At 34.7% G+C, this 13,402-nt stretch overlaps 1 protein-coding gene across 2 annotated transcripts in view; it reads left to right on the forward strand.

Annotated features, from left to right (window-relative positions):
• The window catches only part of LOC138307354 (uncharacterized), a 42,760-nt gene that overhangs the window by 15,673 nt on the left and 13,685 nt on the right, over positions 1-13,402 (forward strand). The window contains exon 1 of one of the 2 annotated variants that reach the window (XM_069248052.1): positions 12,923-13,120. The exons of the other annotated variant lie outside the window; for it this stretch is intronic. The gene's annotated coding sequence lies outside the window, so the exon portion shown is untranslated. Of the gene's footprint in view, positions 1-12,922; positions 13,121-13,402 lie in introns of those variants that run through there. 2 annotated transcript variants of the gene reach the window in all.

A 13,402-nucleotide genomic window follows, 5' to 3' on the forward strand; every position in this document is an offset into this window, starting at 1 on the left:
TTCAAAGTAATACAGCCAACCACAGTGTACCGTTATACAATTATTTTGATGTACATCAAACTACCTGCCTCGTCTGTTGTCGGACATACCTGTAGAGCCCGCATGTCTGGTATGAGGGCTTGATAAAGCGACATTGCGCTATATACACTGTATGTTTAGATCACTGCCTATATACAATCTTTTTATAAAGCACAGCGGCCAATTTATCGTTAATGGCTAAAATCTGAATTCCCTGAGTCTAAGTGACAATGGAGCACTCATCGTTTCTTACGCTGCAAAAAAGTTAATAGGTAATCAATATTCCTGCTTAAACCTTTATAAATGAGTTAAAGCACGAGAGCGCGAGAGAGCATATGGGTCACGTGATTTACGATATCCCGTCCTCCCCCGCCTCCCTGATGGCAGATTAAATAAATCAAACCCTGATAGTTGTCTGTGCCTGTAGCAGAACTGTTGGAATAAAGTGCCATTTTAATTCAATATCGCGTCATGAGCCAGAAACTCCAGGTTGTTTTTTCATCAGATTGCATTGTGTAAAACGAACAATATTTTGAAAGCTTTTCCTATCTATGAAACATTTTTTGTCAATTTTTATCTTCTTTTCTGTCATTAAAATGAAGCGAATATTAGGATGGAGAGATTGTATGTTCGGTGACAATTATTTAATTTAATTAATCACTTGGTAGAGGATTAAATCACAAACAAATGTACAGATAACCCTATCGATTATCGCAGTAGTCTTCCGCTTTTGTGATCGATATCTATCACTTAACGCTTTACAGGGATAATTCAGTCTGACTAATTTTGTTACATAACCGCAAAGCAAAATATGGCATAAATGTATTGTTCATTCCTTATGAAACATAAAACAAAAAAACAATACAGTGTTAAGAATTTTAATTGACAACGTTAAAATTCCCCGAGTGATGTCACGTAGATTAAAAACACTCAATACATAACCGCCGAGATATTGTTTTTTCTGACAAGAGCAAGCAGCTTATAAGGTAAACACACTACTGTAAGGGTGATTTGCGGGGTTCTGGACAAAGGTTGCCCTACTTCACTGTCATATGCCAGGGTTCGGCACACAAGACGTCTAACGTTAACCACAGTGTGTAACGCCGAATAGCGAGCGAGTATCAAAATTTCACAAACAGTCATACATTTTACCACAATTGGCTTTTCTGACATTGTACAATAATACCAACTACTGATCTTGTTTGTTTCGATATATGTTCATTTCTTGTTTCTTCTAAATTTAGGTCTTAATTAACACTATCAACAGTTCTAAATGAACCACCAAAGCCTATAGTGATTATGACAAGTAAAAATGTTAACAAAACAGGTTTTATTATTATTTGCAGATTATTGATATTTATTTGTTTCTGACGCGCCGCGTAAAATGACTTGTTTTCTACCGCGTCGGAGTTTAAAATCTACCTCTTTTTGGTCATTGCAAAAGAAAAGTGGAAATCGTTAAATCTGAAAGAATTTCAAGTTTGCCAATAGCACAAAAAGTTCTATTTTTATTTTATTATATCGTCATATGTCAAATGCAAACGGTTCATAAAAACGTTACAGTTATAAGTGTCGTAATTTCATACTCACGAATCTAGAAGAGATTTTAATATTTTATTCAGCACGAAAAATTGCCAACATTTTGAATATTCCAATGCTTATTTAGTATGCATAGGTTTTAATTTCATAAGTAAAATTAAGAGCTAAAAGTAATTTTGGCATGCCAAAAATCATTGTAATTACATCTACAGTGCAGTAGAATAAAGACATAATGTCAGGCCACGAAGCCAAGGTGCGGTCTACAATTTCATTTCACATACAAAATAAGAAATTTACAGTGCTAAATTTTGTGTTGTAACTAATGTTTATAAGACATCATACAAACTAAGTCTAGTACTTTGTTTGTCCATTTGAATTTCCATAACTGATGTTAATGTCAGAATTCCGAGGCGTGCTCAAGATGGCGAGCGCTCGCGAGCGTTCGCCGGCGCTCACTTCTGAATGGATATAAACGGAGCCCTTATAGGGATGTTTTAAATACATATGTATTCTAACCATAGCGTCAAAACAAATGCACAAGAGACCACCATATCGAGTGCGCGCTCGAGCATCCGCTGCCGTTCAGTAAAATGAAGACATACAGTCAGACCACGGAGCCAAGGTGCGGTCTACAATTTCATTTCACATCAAAACAAAAAAATAAATAAAAAAATACAGTGCATAAATTTTGTGTTGTAACTATATGTTATAAGAAATCATACATACTAAGTCTAGTACTTTGTTTGTCCATTTGAATGATTTTTACAGCTCAATTCATCACACCTGATGGCTTTCAATAGATTACCGAAGATTCACCCATTTATAGCACATATAACTTTTAAGTAAATCAATAAACATGAATTGACATCAAGCCCTAATTATCATATGATACACTTATTTTTTAAACATCCGTTAAGGCTCGAAAGTATACATATATTTACCTTATGTTATATAAACTTCTTATGATTAAATAGCATATAACATGAATTCAAATAATTTCGGCTATATTATGTGTTTTCCAACACAGCTAACACAACTTCGCTAGCCAAGGGTATTGAGAACGGTATTTAGAGAGCACCATATCGAATACCAATGGCGAGCGAAGTTGATAACATAAAAAATGTTTCATTGAACAAGAAAGTGATTGTAAAATACATCATCATCAACAAAAACCGGAAGTGTTATATTTGGAACTGTTTCGTGTTTTATAAGAACATTGTCTGGAGTAGAAATGTAAAATTTATAAAATCAACGAGAAACACTGTAACGAAGTTGACAGTACATTTCTTTGGGTGATGGAATCATTTACAAAGCCATTGGGCGAGTGCTGTTTGTGGATCTGAACTATAGTAATGTGCCAGGATTTGAGCATGTAACATAACATGTGTATTTTCTAATTTCCTTTGTATCACACATTAAAATCATACTTGAAATTGAAATATCTCTGTAACATTTGTTGATGGTATGACTTTACAGTTGATAAAATATGATATTTCCAGCTATGAAAGCTATTGAAAGAAAATATATCGAGTTGTATAATGTATCGTTTTAGATGTTTATCATGAATAAGGAATCGTCTTCTTTCCAACAAGTGGATGTCAAGGGACCTTATATTGAACTCTATGTTCTCGTGTGTTGTGTTGTATCTCCCGTTATCTGTTGACAGCTCTTTACTATCTGACCTAGACGATCAGTATCCTACGTTACCTTTATCATATACATTTTCAGATATCGAACGTTTTGTTTCGAGTTACCATAACTGATGTTAATGTCAGAATTCCGAGGCGTGTTCACGATGGCGAGCGCTCGCGAGCTTTCGCCGGCGCTTGCTTCTGAATGGATATGAACGAGCCCCTCATAGGGATATTTTAAATACATATTTAAACTGACCATAGCGCCAAAACAAATACACGAGAGACCGCCATATCGAGTGCGCGCTCGAGCACCCGCTGACGTTCAGTAAATTTCTTGTCGCGCGAACACGCCTCTGGTCTAACATACTGTAAAACGACTTGTATTCGCGGTGACCTAATGTCGCGTTGTCATACCTGACGACTTTTCACGATTTCTTTAGCAATTCTCAGAGCATTTTCGCGATGATCAATTTTCACGGTCTCTATACACGAACTATATTGGCATGTAAAGACAGATTGGTTTACAGTATCGGTTTTCATTACAGACAGATACATATATTCATATTGAAATGTTGAGAAATTCACTTACGGTTGCTCCCTTCAAAAACTTCGTTCCTGGTGCTGTTATACATTAACTCAATAAATATAAAGATGAAAGGGAAATGCAAATGATCTTAACATCAAGTATATGGTGACGCTTTGTGTTAAAATATAACACTTAACTGACCCGTTATCAGTTACATTTAAAACAAATTCGGTGTCAAGGGAAACAAAGAAGGGGGTACAATACAAGACAACCTAATCTTGTGTCCAAAAACTAAAATAGTTCAAACATTAGAGCATGTAGAGAACCTGATAACTGCGTCCATATCTAACCTTGGGGAATTGGCTGACTAAATGGATCTAGCAAGCATTCTCAAAACTTAAAAGGATATGTTCACAGTTTATATGCATCGTATCCAGATAACAAAAGCCCTTTTATGATAAATGATGTAGTCGCCATTCGTCATATTAAAGTGTACACGGAATGGTTTGGTATATAAGGCTTGATAAATGTGTCATTGTATAAAATTTAGAATGGAGAAAGTACGAGTTTCATAGCGAATACGGTATTAGAGATAATGCGACTTTTCTCTAGAACACACCTGAAGCCCCAAGCCATTGACCCCGATTCGGGACCCCTGACCTGTGACGTCACGAGGACAACGGGACCTACTCTACTCGCATAAGATAGAGTGGCGATTTTCTGCGTCTGCCATCTAATATAAACTATCTGTTTGTAAATATCGATCTTTACAGACACAAATACATGTGAACATGTCCGATACCTATTTAATATTATCCTCAATCACAGATATGAGTTTGGAATACGCTTGAAAATAGGGATTTATACCATGCATATATTGATGTACCTGTCGTAGATAAATGAACATTTCTGCGCGATTTCTGCGCAATTATACACAATATAATGTGTATAATAATCCACGTACGTTGTAAATCTACGGTATTTTGAACCACATATGCATGAATATTATGTAAAGAATTCTTGACTATGTTATCCAAAACCCGACTTGGGTCGTTGTACTGGTCAAACCCGCTTTACAAATTTCTGACTTTTTCATATAACCTACCCATACGAATTAAGTTATGATTCTAAGCAGAATTTTTTGCATATATGTAAATGCATCTACTAATTGCGTTATATCTGAAATCGATCCATTTTTCATATAATACAGTACATCCGACGACTTGTTGATATATTTCGCTCAATTTCATTTATTAGTGTCTTTAATTGAAAAAATAAATCATGCACGAGTCAGACGAAAAAAAGAATGAAATTGTCTATGTCTAATTCAAGTTACAGGTATCAAGTACAGAACAAAATCAGAACTGTACTTCCGAATAGCCAATGTCGTGCTGCGTTTATCTCTTTACCTGTATACTGCAGTAACTAAAACGCGTGGTCAACCGAGACTAATGAGGGGGCTAATAACCAGATTACGTAAGAAAGGTGTTTAGTGACCTGTCACGCTTCGTTGATTAGCTCACGTCAGGTGTCAAAAGTAAGATCACAGGTAAGTTAGCGATGGACCATCATTCAATTGATGTATAATGTCATATTTGTTTACACTTATAAATACTTGGTTTACAGTAAAATATACCGTTCGAACATAACATATAACAAGTGTTTAAATCACTAGATGTATACATAATTGTATATTTCAGAATGACCAATCTATACATTTGTCTCGTATATATATTTCTAGTTATATGTATATGTATTTTTATAACAGAGACTACAAAATTATTTATAAATCGCATGTCGAGAAAGAACAATGCAAATATGATGCACAATGTCATAATTTTGATATTTCTGGTAGTTGCTAGATTTTGGATATCCAATTCTTTGTGAATTTTGGTCAATATCGATCATTATATAATACTAATAATGATGATCTATATGACCAATAAATGTACTGTTGAATATTGTTAAAATAACACATGTTCTCATACATGTTCATGTACATGTAGCTATAAAAGGAAGATAGACTTGTTACATCTATAAATGAATTATGTATTTTAAATTCAATTTCTCAAGTGGTTTATTTTTTTTATTTACCCCCCTCCCAATTTATGTCTATGATATTTACGTGTATTGAACTATGAAATACATTTTACACCTTTTCTTTTCGTTATGATGATTCTTGAAATCTTCAGAAACATATTCAAATGGATAATTATATGAACATCATTTTTCGAATTCGTCTCTTTTTAAATTACATTATTAAAATTGAATATTCCCCAGGTTTGATAATTTAGTAAGCTGTTAAAACAGAGATAAGATCTCCACTTAAAAGTTTTTACACAAGGTACACCTGGCTTATACCAGAAACATAAATAACTTATAATTTCCGCTAATCTACTTATGTATTTAGCATGATTTCAGTTGCAATATTTCCTATTTTATATATAATTAAATCGTCACCATAACTGTATACTGTATATATATCTGTAAAATTCTCGTAACCCCATTTTAGGAATACATATATGTCCACCTTTGTGCTATAACCCCACTACCAAACACCTCACTGCCGTTGTCCTCGTGACGTCACATCCGGTTATTCCCCAAATCAGCATGAGCGGCCGATTCCCTGATTAGCAGTTGATATACAGGTAAAAATCGAGCACTTCGGAAGGCGGTATCTCGGTACTGAAGCGGCCGATTTTGATGCGGTTTTCAACATTCTTGTCAGGAGATCAAACAGAATAACATATCTTAATATCATTTTCCATTCCGTGTACACTTTAACATTTCTACATGATAAACAAGAAACCTGCACTTTAGATGTCTGTCTTAGCTTACCATATCAGCATCATTATCCAGGATATATTTTAGCTGAAGAAACATGCATGTAACACAGATGTCTGTTTTCTGTGTTTTGTACATTAAACTGTGTCGCTATTAAAGCGATCATCCATTTATAGTCTAACATGAAATTGATTAATAATTGATTATTTGAATGAATTAATTATAATATTATTAACTCGAATAGATATTGATGTAACAGAAAAATGATATAAAATCAGAGAATATTTTTTTTCATATTGCGCCTTTATAAAGCACAAAATTCAAAGTGTACTCAAAAGGGTTTAAGTTGACATTAAACTCTGGTGTTCTATTATACCTACAAAACATAAAAATCCATTCAAATCCATTCCTATAACTCAACTGAATCCTGCAAAATTCTTTAAAGGGCAACAGTTCCACTATAGGAGATTTCAGAAAAGATGGCGTGACGTCACAGAAAGTTAACATCCGGGTCCTCAAAGGTACAAACACGGTATGGCGACTAATAAAAACAATAACAGATACGTACATCCCTGATACATAATCGATACGTTGACAAAAGTATACACTTTCATACTTGCAAATTCTGATTTCAAAATAGTTTCTTATTGTTTCAGAGGTTACAGATATTTATATTTACAATTGTTTATTGCTAAATATATTTGTTTAGATTTAGTGTTGAAGCCAGCTTGCGAAGAGGTGCCGGGCCGTCACACGTACCCGCTTTTTGTTCACACGTAGAAATCCATGTTGTGAAAAAGTTATGAATAGATAATTGATTTCAATGTATCATATTTCTGTTATACACGAAAAATCTGTTCATAACACTATTTAATATAAATATAACGAAAAGTGAACCACCTGGCCAGACCACGGTCGCTCGTGCATGGCTTCGCTGGTAGATCACCTCGGGCAACAGCCGATAATTGGGAAATTAATAATATTTATACGTAATTACCAACACATATCTTAATAAGTACTTGTAAAATATATATCTTTCGTTATTTCCTATGTATATATTATTTTAAATGAATGGTATAAACCACTGTTACACATAAATGAAGATATACATGTATGTGCACGTAGACGTACAGTATGGCTGCCGATATCTCGAAAAATAAAATAGTGAAATCGTTCAATTTCATGAGTTTATTTTTTTATTTTTTAATCACTTTTATTCCATGTGCCGTTATGTGAAGTCCCAAATTTAGGTGATATTACTTTTAAATAACTTGAATACATGTTAGATAGACTACATTTAGATTTATGAATATAGCTACAATGTAGATCGTAATTACTACAATGTATAAATGCCGACCAGGACACATTGCGCACGGCTTTGAGAATTCTAAAATACTCGAAGTTTTGTTTAAAAATATGATAAAAAGTAACTATAAAATGACTCATTTGAATGTTATAAACTAAATTCCAAAATTTCTAACGAAAAAGTTAACCAGAATACATAATTTTGTGACTATGAAAAATGACGAAATTCGGGATCTCGGCAGTACTGTACGTAATGGCTGCAGTGCGCTTGGGGTATCTACGAAGGCAAATTTTAATTTGGTCATAATCACACATCGTAAGGTGTTTTACCAAGTAAGACTTAGAAAACAGTAATTGCTTATTAAAATATCAGTATAATATTTGGGGAAACTTGGAATTTAATTTGTAGTTTCTGTCAATTTTGTAACTTCTGTCAATGTTTATACGTAGGTCTAATGGCGACCGTGTTTTTTTCTCGTGGCGGTAGAAAATGGAGTATAAACGGAGTAAAATATATAAATACCAGATGTTTATATCTAAATATTATTGTTAAATATTTTTATTTACCCTTTTTATAATTCAAATAACGCAATAGTTCTCTGATTGTCGTACTATTTATTACAATTAAATGTAAACAAACATCGCAAGGGGCTGTTTTCCCTCTATGTTTATGTGTAGATATAACGGAGTTGTACCTTTGAGCGCCCGGATGTACCTTTGTGTGACGTCATCGCCATCTTTTCTGAAATCTCCTATACAAAAAAACACAATGCAGTCTCCCAAAACACGCATCTCGCACTTCACACACGCTGCACACTGCATACATGGGAGGTCGTCCTTACATGACCATGGCTGTTAATTTGACGTTATAATTATTAATCAAATAAAAAAAAAACCATGGGAACTTTGTTTTTGTACGAACTTCTTACTATAACGGCAGCGATGTTACAATTGGCGACGCCATTGTACCACGCTATAAGATGATATAGAAAATGTTTCAGCCAATTAAATTGTTCATAAACATGATAAATTAAACTGTAATTTGATATCAGTATTAGACATTGAAGCAAAAATGAACGAAACTAGAGTTAATTTGTCAGATTAGAGTAACTGCATCACAATATACTAAACAGGAAGTCAATTAAAAGGCCGCATATGTTGTCGAAACTCACATACAGTGTATGTATATCGATCTCACTATGAATAAGAAAATATTTTCGATGTTCCACGGACACAATTGTAGACTGAACAGACGCAATGTCCAAGTCGCTCCAGCGTCAATCTCTAAAACGTCATAACGATGAGTGAATCCACGCGCACTAGCCTGTCATGTACCATTAGAGCACTGATCACACACGCCTAATGGTCAAATCCCATAAAGACATTAATGAAGCGTTATCGTATCGTAATTACCAGTTACATCATTATACAAATAGAATTACATCACCTGACCGCTGGTCAGCGGTGAGCATGTCCAGGGACAGCAGTGGGATATCCACAAACGGTCAATAGGTGGAAGGCGGGGTGTGATACGGATATTGTAGTTGGTCATCCTGTTAGGTTGGGATTGGATATCTACGAGAGCTAAAAGCAGCTGCCCGATGGATGAAATATTAAGAATTGAAAATGGATTATAAGCTTATTACACACTACTGAGAAACAAACTGACGAACGGAATAAAGCAGGTATGCAATGCACATTTATGAAGCATTGATAAGAACAACCAAATTCATATTTCTTTTGTTTCGAAAAATCCAAATTGTTAAAATTTGGAACAAATAAAAAGGAACATCACAACAAAGCATTGTTTCGGTTAACGAAGGTTACGAGTTAGGGAACAATTATTGTTTCCATGATTTCAAAGAGATAGGGTGAAAAGACATCAAAGGTTTCGAAAATACAAGGTCAAAATCTGTGTCAACATTAATACAGATCAAAATAATGTGATATACATAACCATTCAAAAGACAATTATCCTCATCATACTACTGGACAGGAATCCGAATGAAGCTTTGACAAAACTATTGTAAAATAAAAATAATACGACAAGAACTTCATATAATCAGGACAAAATGTCACTTAAAATAAACTCATGAAAAAGTAGGAAAAATCTATTCTAATATCGAGACGGACCAGGTGTTTCGGGGGAAAGCGCTGTTCATCGTTAGTTAATAGGGTTTTGTCGAACATTATATGATGTGTGTTGTGAAACACATTATAAAGGTTTGCTGATTTAAGAAAAGCAATGAAGTTAATTATTTTTCCCAAAGAATTTTGACATGGCATAATGAATCATGAATATATGAATTAATTAATCAATCTATCTATCTATTTATCTATCAATCAATCAATTACATTTCATAAAATCAGTCATGGCATGTGTTTGGGTTTTGAGTACAATAATAATTGAAAAGAATAAAAATTATAGATAAATAAAAAAAAATTGATCCGTGCACTGCATTAGGCATGTAATAGGCCGGTGTAACGTTGAAAATGGACCCCGTTGAAAACTGACCTCGGGTCATTTTTCAACGTTGAAAAATGACCCCGAAAAACGTTGAAAACTGAACTTTCAGCGCACTTTTTACACCGACCCGTTGAAAATAGACCCCGTTGAAAAGTGACCCCATAAGAACTCGTTTTTACACAACAACACAACACGACACCACAACACCACGAAACCACACAGCATCACACAGCACAGCAACACACCAACAACACAACAACACTACACAACACAACACCACACAACAACACATCACATCACACAACAAAACACAGCAAAATAACACAACATCACACAACAAAACATCAAACAACATAACATCACACAACATAACATCACACAACACAACAACGCATCACACTAAACACAGCATCACAAAACACACAACACAAGACAGCATTACACAACAATACGACACAACATCACAACAAAACATCACACAGCACAACAATTCCACAACACACAACCACGCAACAACAATACAACAAAATCCAACAACAACACTACACAACACAACATCACACAACACAACATCACACAACAGCACATCACACAACATAACACAAATACACATCACGCAAACACGCAACAACAACACAACACCACCCAACAACAACACACAACACCACAAAAACACAACTCACCTCACAACACATCACAACATAACAACAAAACATCAAACAACAACACATAACACAACACACAACCACAACAACACACAACACAACTACAATACAACATACAACAACAATACAACAACACCTAACAACACAACAATACAAAGCAACACAAAACCCGACAACAGTACACAACAGTACACAACATAACGCAACAACACATCACAAAAACATCACGTAACAACGCTTTACACAAACACGGAACAACAACACAACACACAACAACGCAACACATAACACAGCCACACAGCACACAGCAACACACCAATGCCACACAACACGATAACATGACACAACCAACACACACAACAAACACAACAACACAACACCACATAACATAACAACACAACATCACACAACAACAAAACAACACACAAAAACACCAGAAACAAACAACACACAACACAAAAACACACAACTACAAAACAACAAAACACAACCATACGCAGAACACAACATAAGTGATCCATACGCAGATATATAAAACATTCTTGTATTGCAGGGAATAAATATATATTGAAAATTACTGAATATCTGACAAACGTAAAATCGTCGAAAATATAATCATAAAAAATCATTAAGAAACAAATTACTAATATCCCATAATTATAGTTTTGTAACACTATCCACTGGTACTCGGAAGTGAATACCACATAACAATTCCTTTTTATTTACTACGTTACCTCAGTGTCATATAGCAATTCCTCAGTCTGAGAACAATTAAATTAATATTATCTACACGGGCGAACAAAATAGCTATAGAAAAAATGAAAGTTTTGTATTCTCCATAATAAACATACAAAATATTTAAATGAGGTATTTGATACGATGATAACAATACCAAATTTCAATTCAAATCGAGGTGATTACGCAATTTAAATACCAGCATATCTAAGGGTCGCTTATATTAGGAATGGCGATAACAGAATTCGAGAATTATGTTTGTGCAGAATCATATATACATAGAGATTGGAAACTCCTTCTTTGTCTATGTTGACAGGCAGAGGGACCTCCAGTTTATAGGCATTTTCCCTTGGCTAACTACATTTAAGTGTATTCTTTTAAACATGATACTTTTGCATCAACACAAAGTTTAAACATTATATCATGGTTTGATGTGATCAGTTTTCCCAATTGATGTTATTTAATATGAATTTTGAAAGTATGAAAATGAGCAATTTTACCTGGTTTTTCGAAAATCAGGCATTCAAAACCGGAAGTGCATTTTGTTTTATCAACATATAAGTTAAGATATTATTTTTTCTTTCCAAAATCGTACTCAAACCATCTGAAAATTACTTAACTTTTATAACATATCAAAGTTATTCTGCTGTATTTAACTATTTAAGAGTTTATCTAAAAGCCCCTGGGGACATAGAGAGGTACATCTGCCTATCGTAAAATTGGCGAAGTTGCCAATCTCTATGTATATATGTTTCTGGTTTGTGCAACAGTTTTATTTCAACAGACCATCCGTTGATAGTTTGCCAAGGTCATTTTTCAACGGTCATTTTTCAACAGACCTGGCGTTGAGAATTGACCCTAGGCACCGTCAATTTTCAACGGCATGTTCAATTTTCAACGGCATTCGGGGTCCGTTTTCAACGTTGAAAACTGACCCGAGGTCAATTTTCAACGGAGGTCCATTTTCAACGTTACACCGGCATAACTGCAACAAAGGGACGCCAGGATATCAAAGAAAACACGTCATCAGAATTGTGTCGTCATAGACAGATGAAGTATGTGTTGTAATTGATCCTAGTCTTGTGTGTAACAGTTTAGTTTGTTCCTCTGTTACTCTATCTACTGATCTCCACTCATACACACCAACAATGGTGTCATTATTTCCTATTGAAACATTCGAACGGTTGTTAACTAGCCTGTGATTGGTCCACTGTTGTAGTGGAGTCTAAATCACGGACCCGACGGAGTCACTACCCTATCCGGATCAATACCGACTGCGGTTAAGTTAGGGAAGTATCAGAGAGAGAGACTTAGGCCGCCTGTTAAAGAGATTGTATCGATAGGGAAGGATATATGTACTTGCTCGTGCACTAGTCTTGTCTTTCAGTCTCACGCGCACAGTTGACATATACTACTCCATCGTAATTGGAAATTTTCAACGTACCAGGTACGGTATATGGATTAGCTATGGAGAAAACCATGACATTGTAAAATCATCTTCTTGTACAAAGATGTTTTCGAGGACGTTCAATGGAACAATGTACCTACTAAACCTGTAATTGGATGAATTTCTGTTGGTTGTTTCTGCAACAAAAATATGATATTCATGGTTTGGAATTTGGAATTTAAAAAAAAAGTAAAAACAAAACAAAAACACATTGGATAGAAATGTATTGTATTTAATGGATAAAAAGTATGAATCGTTCATGTTGAAAATCAATGGTAACCA

The sequence above is a fragment of the Argopecten irradians genome, chromosome 14 (assembly GCF_041381155.1).
Source record: "Argopecten irradians isolate NY chromosome 14, Ai_NY, whole genome shotgun sequence".
Classification (NCBI taxonomy): Eukaryota; Metazoa; Mollusca; class Bivalvia; order Pectinida; family Pectinidae; genus Argopecten; species Argopecten irradians.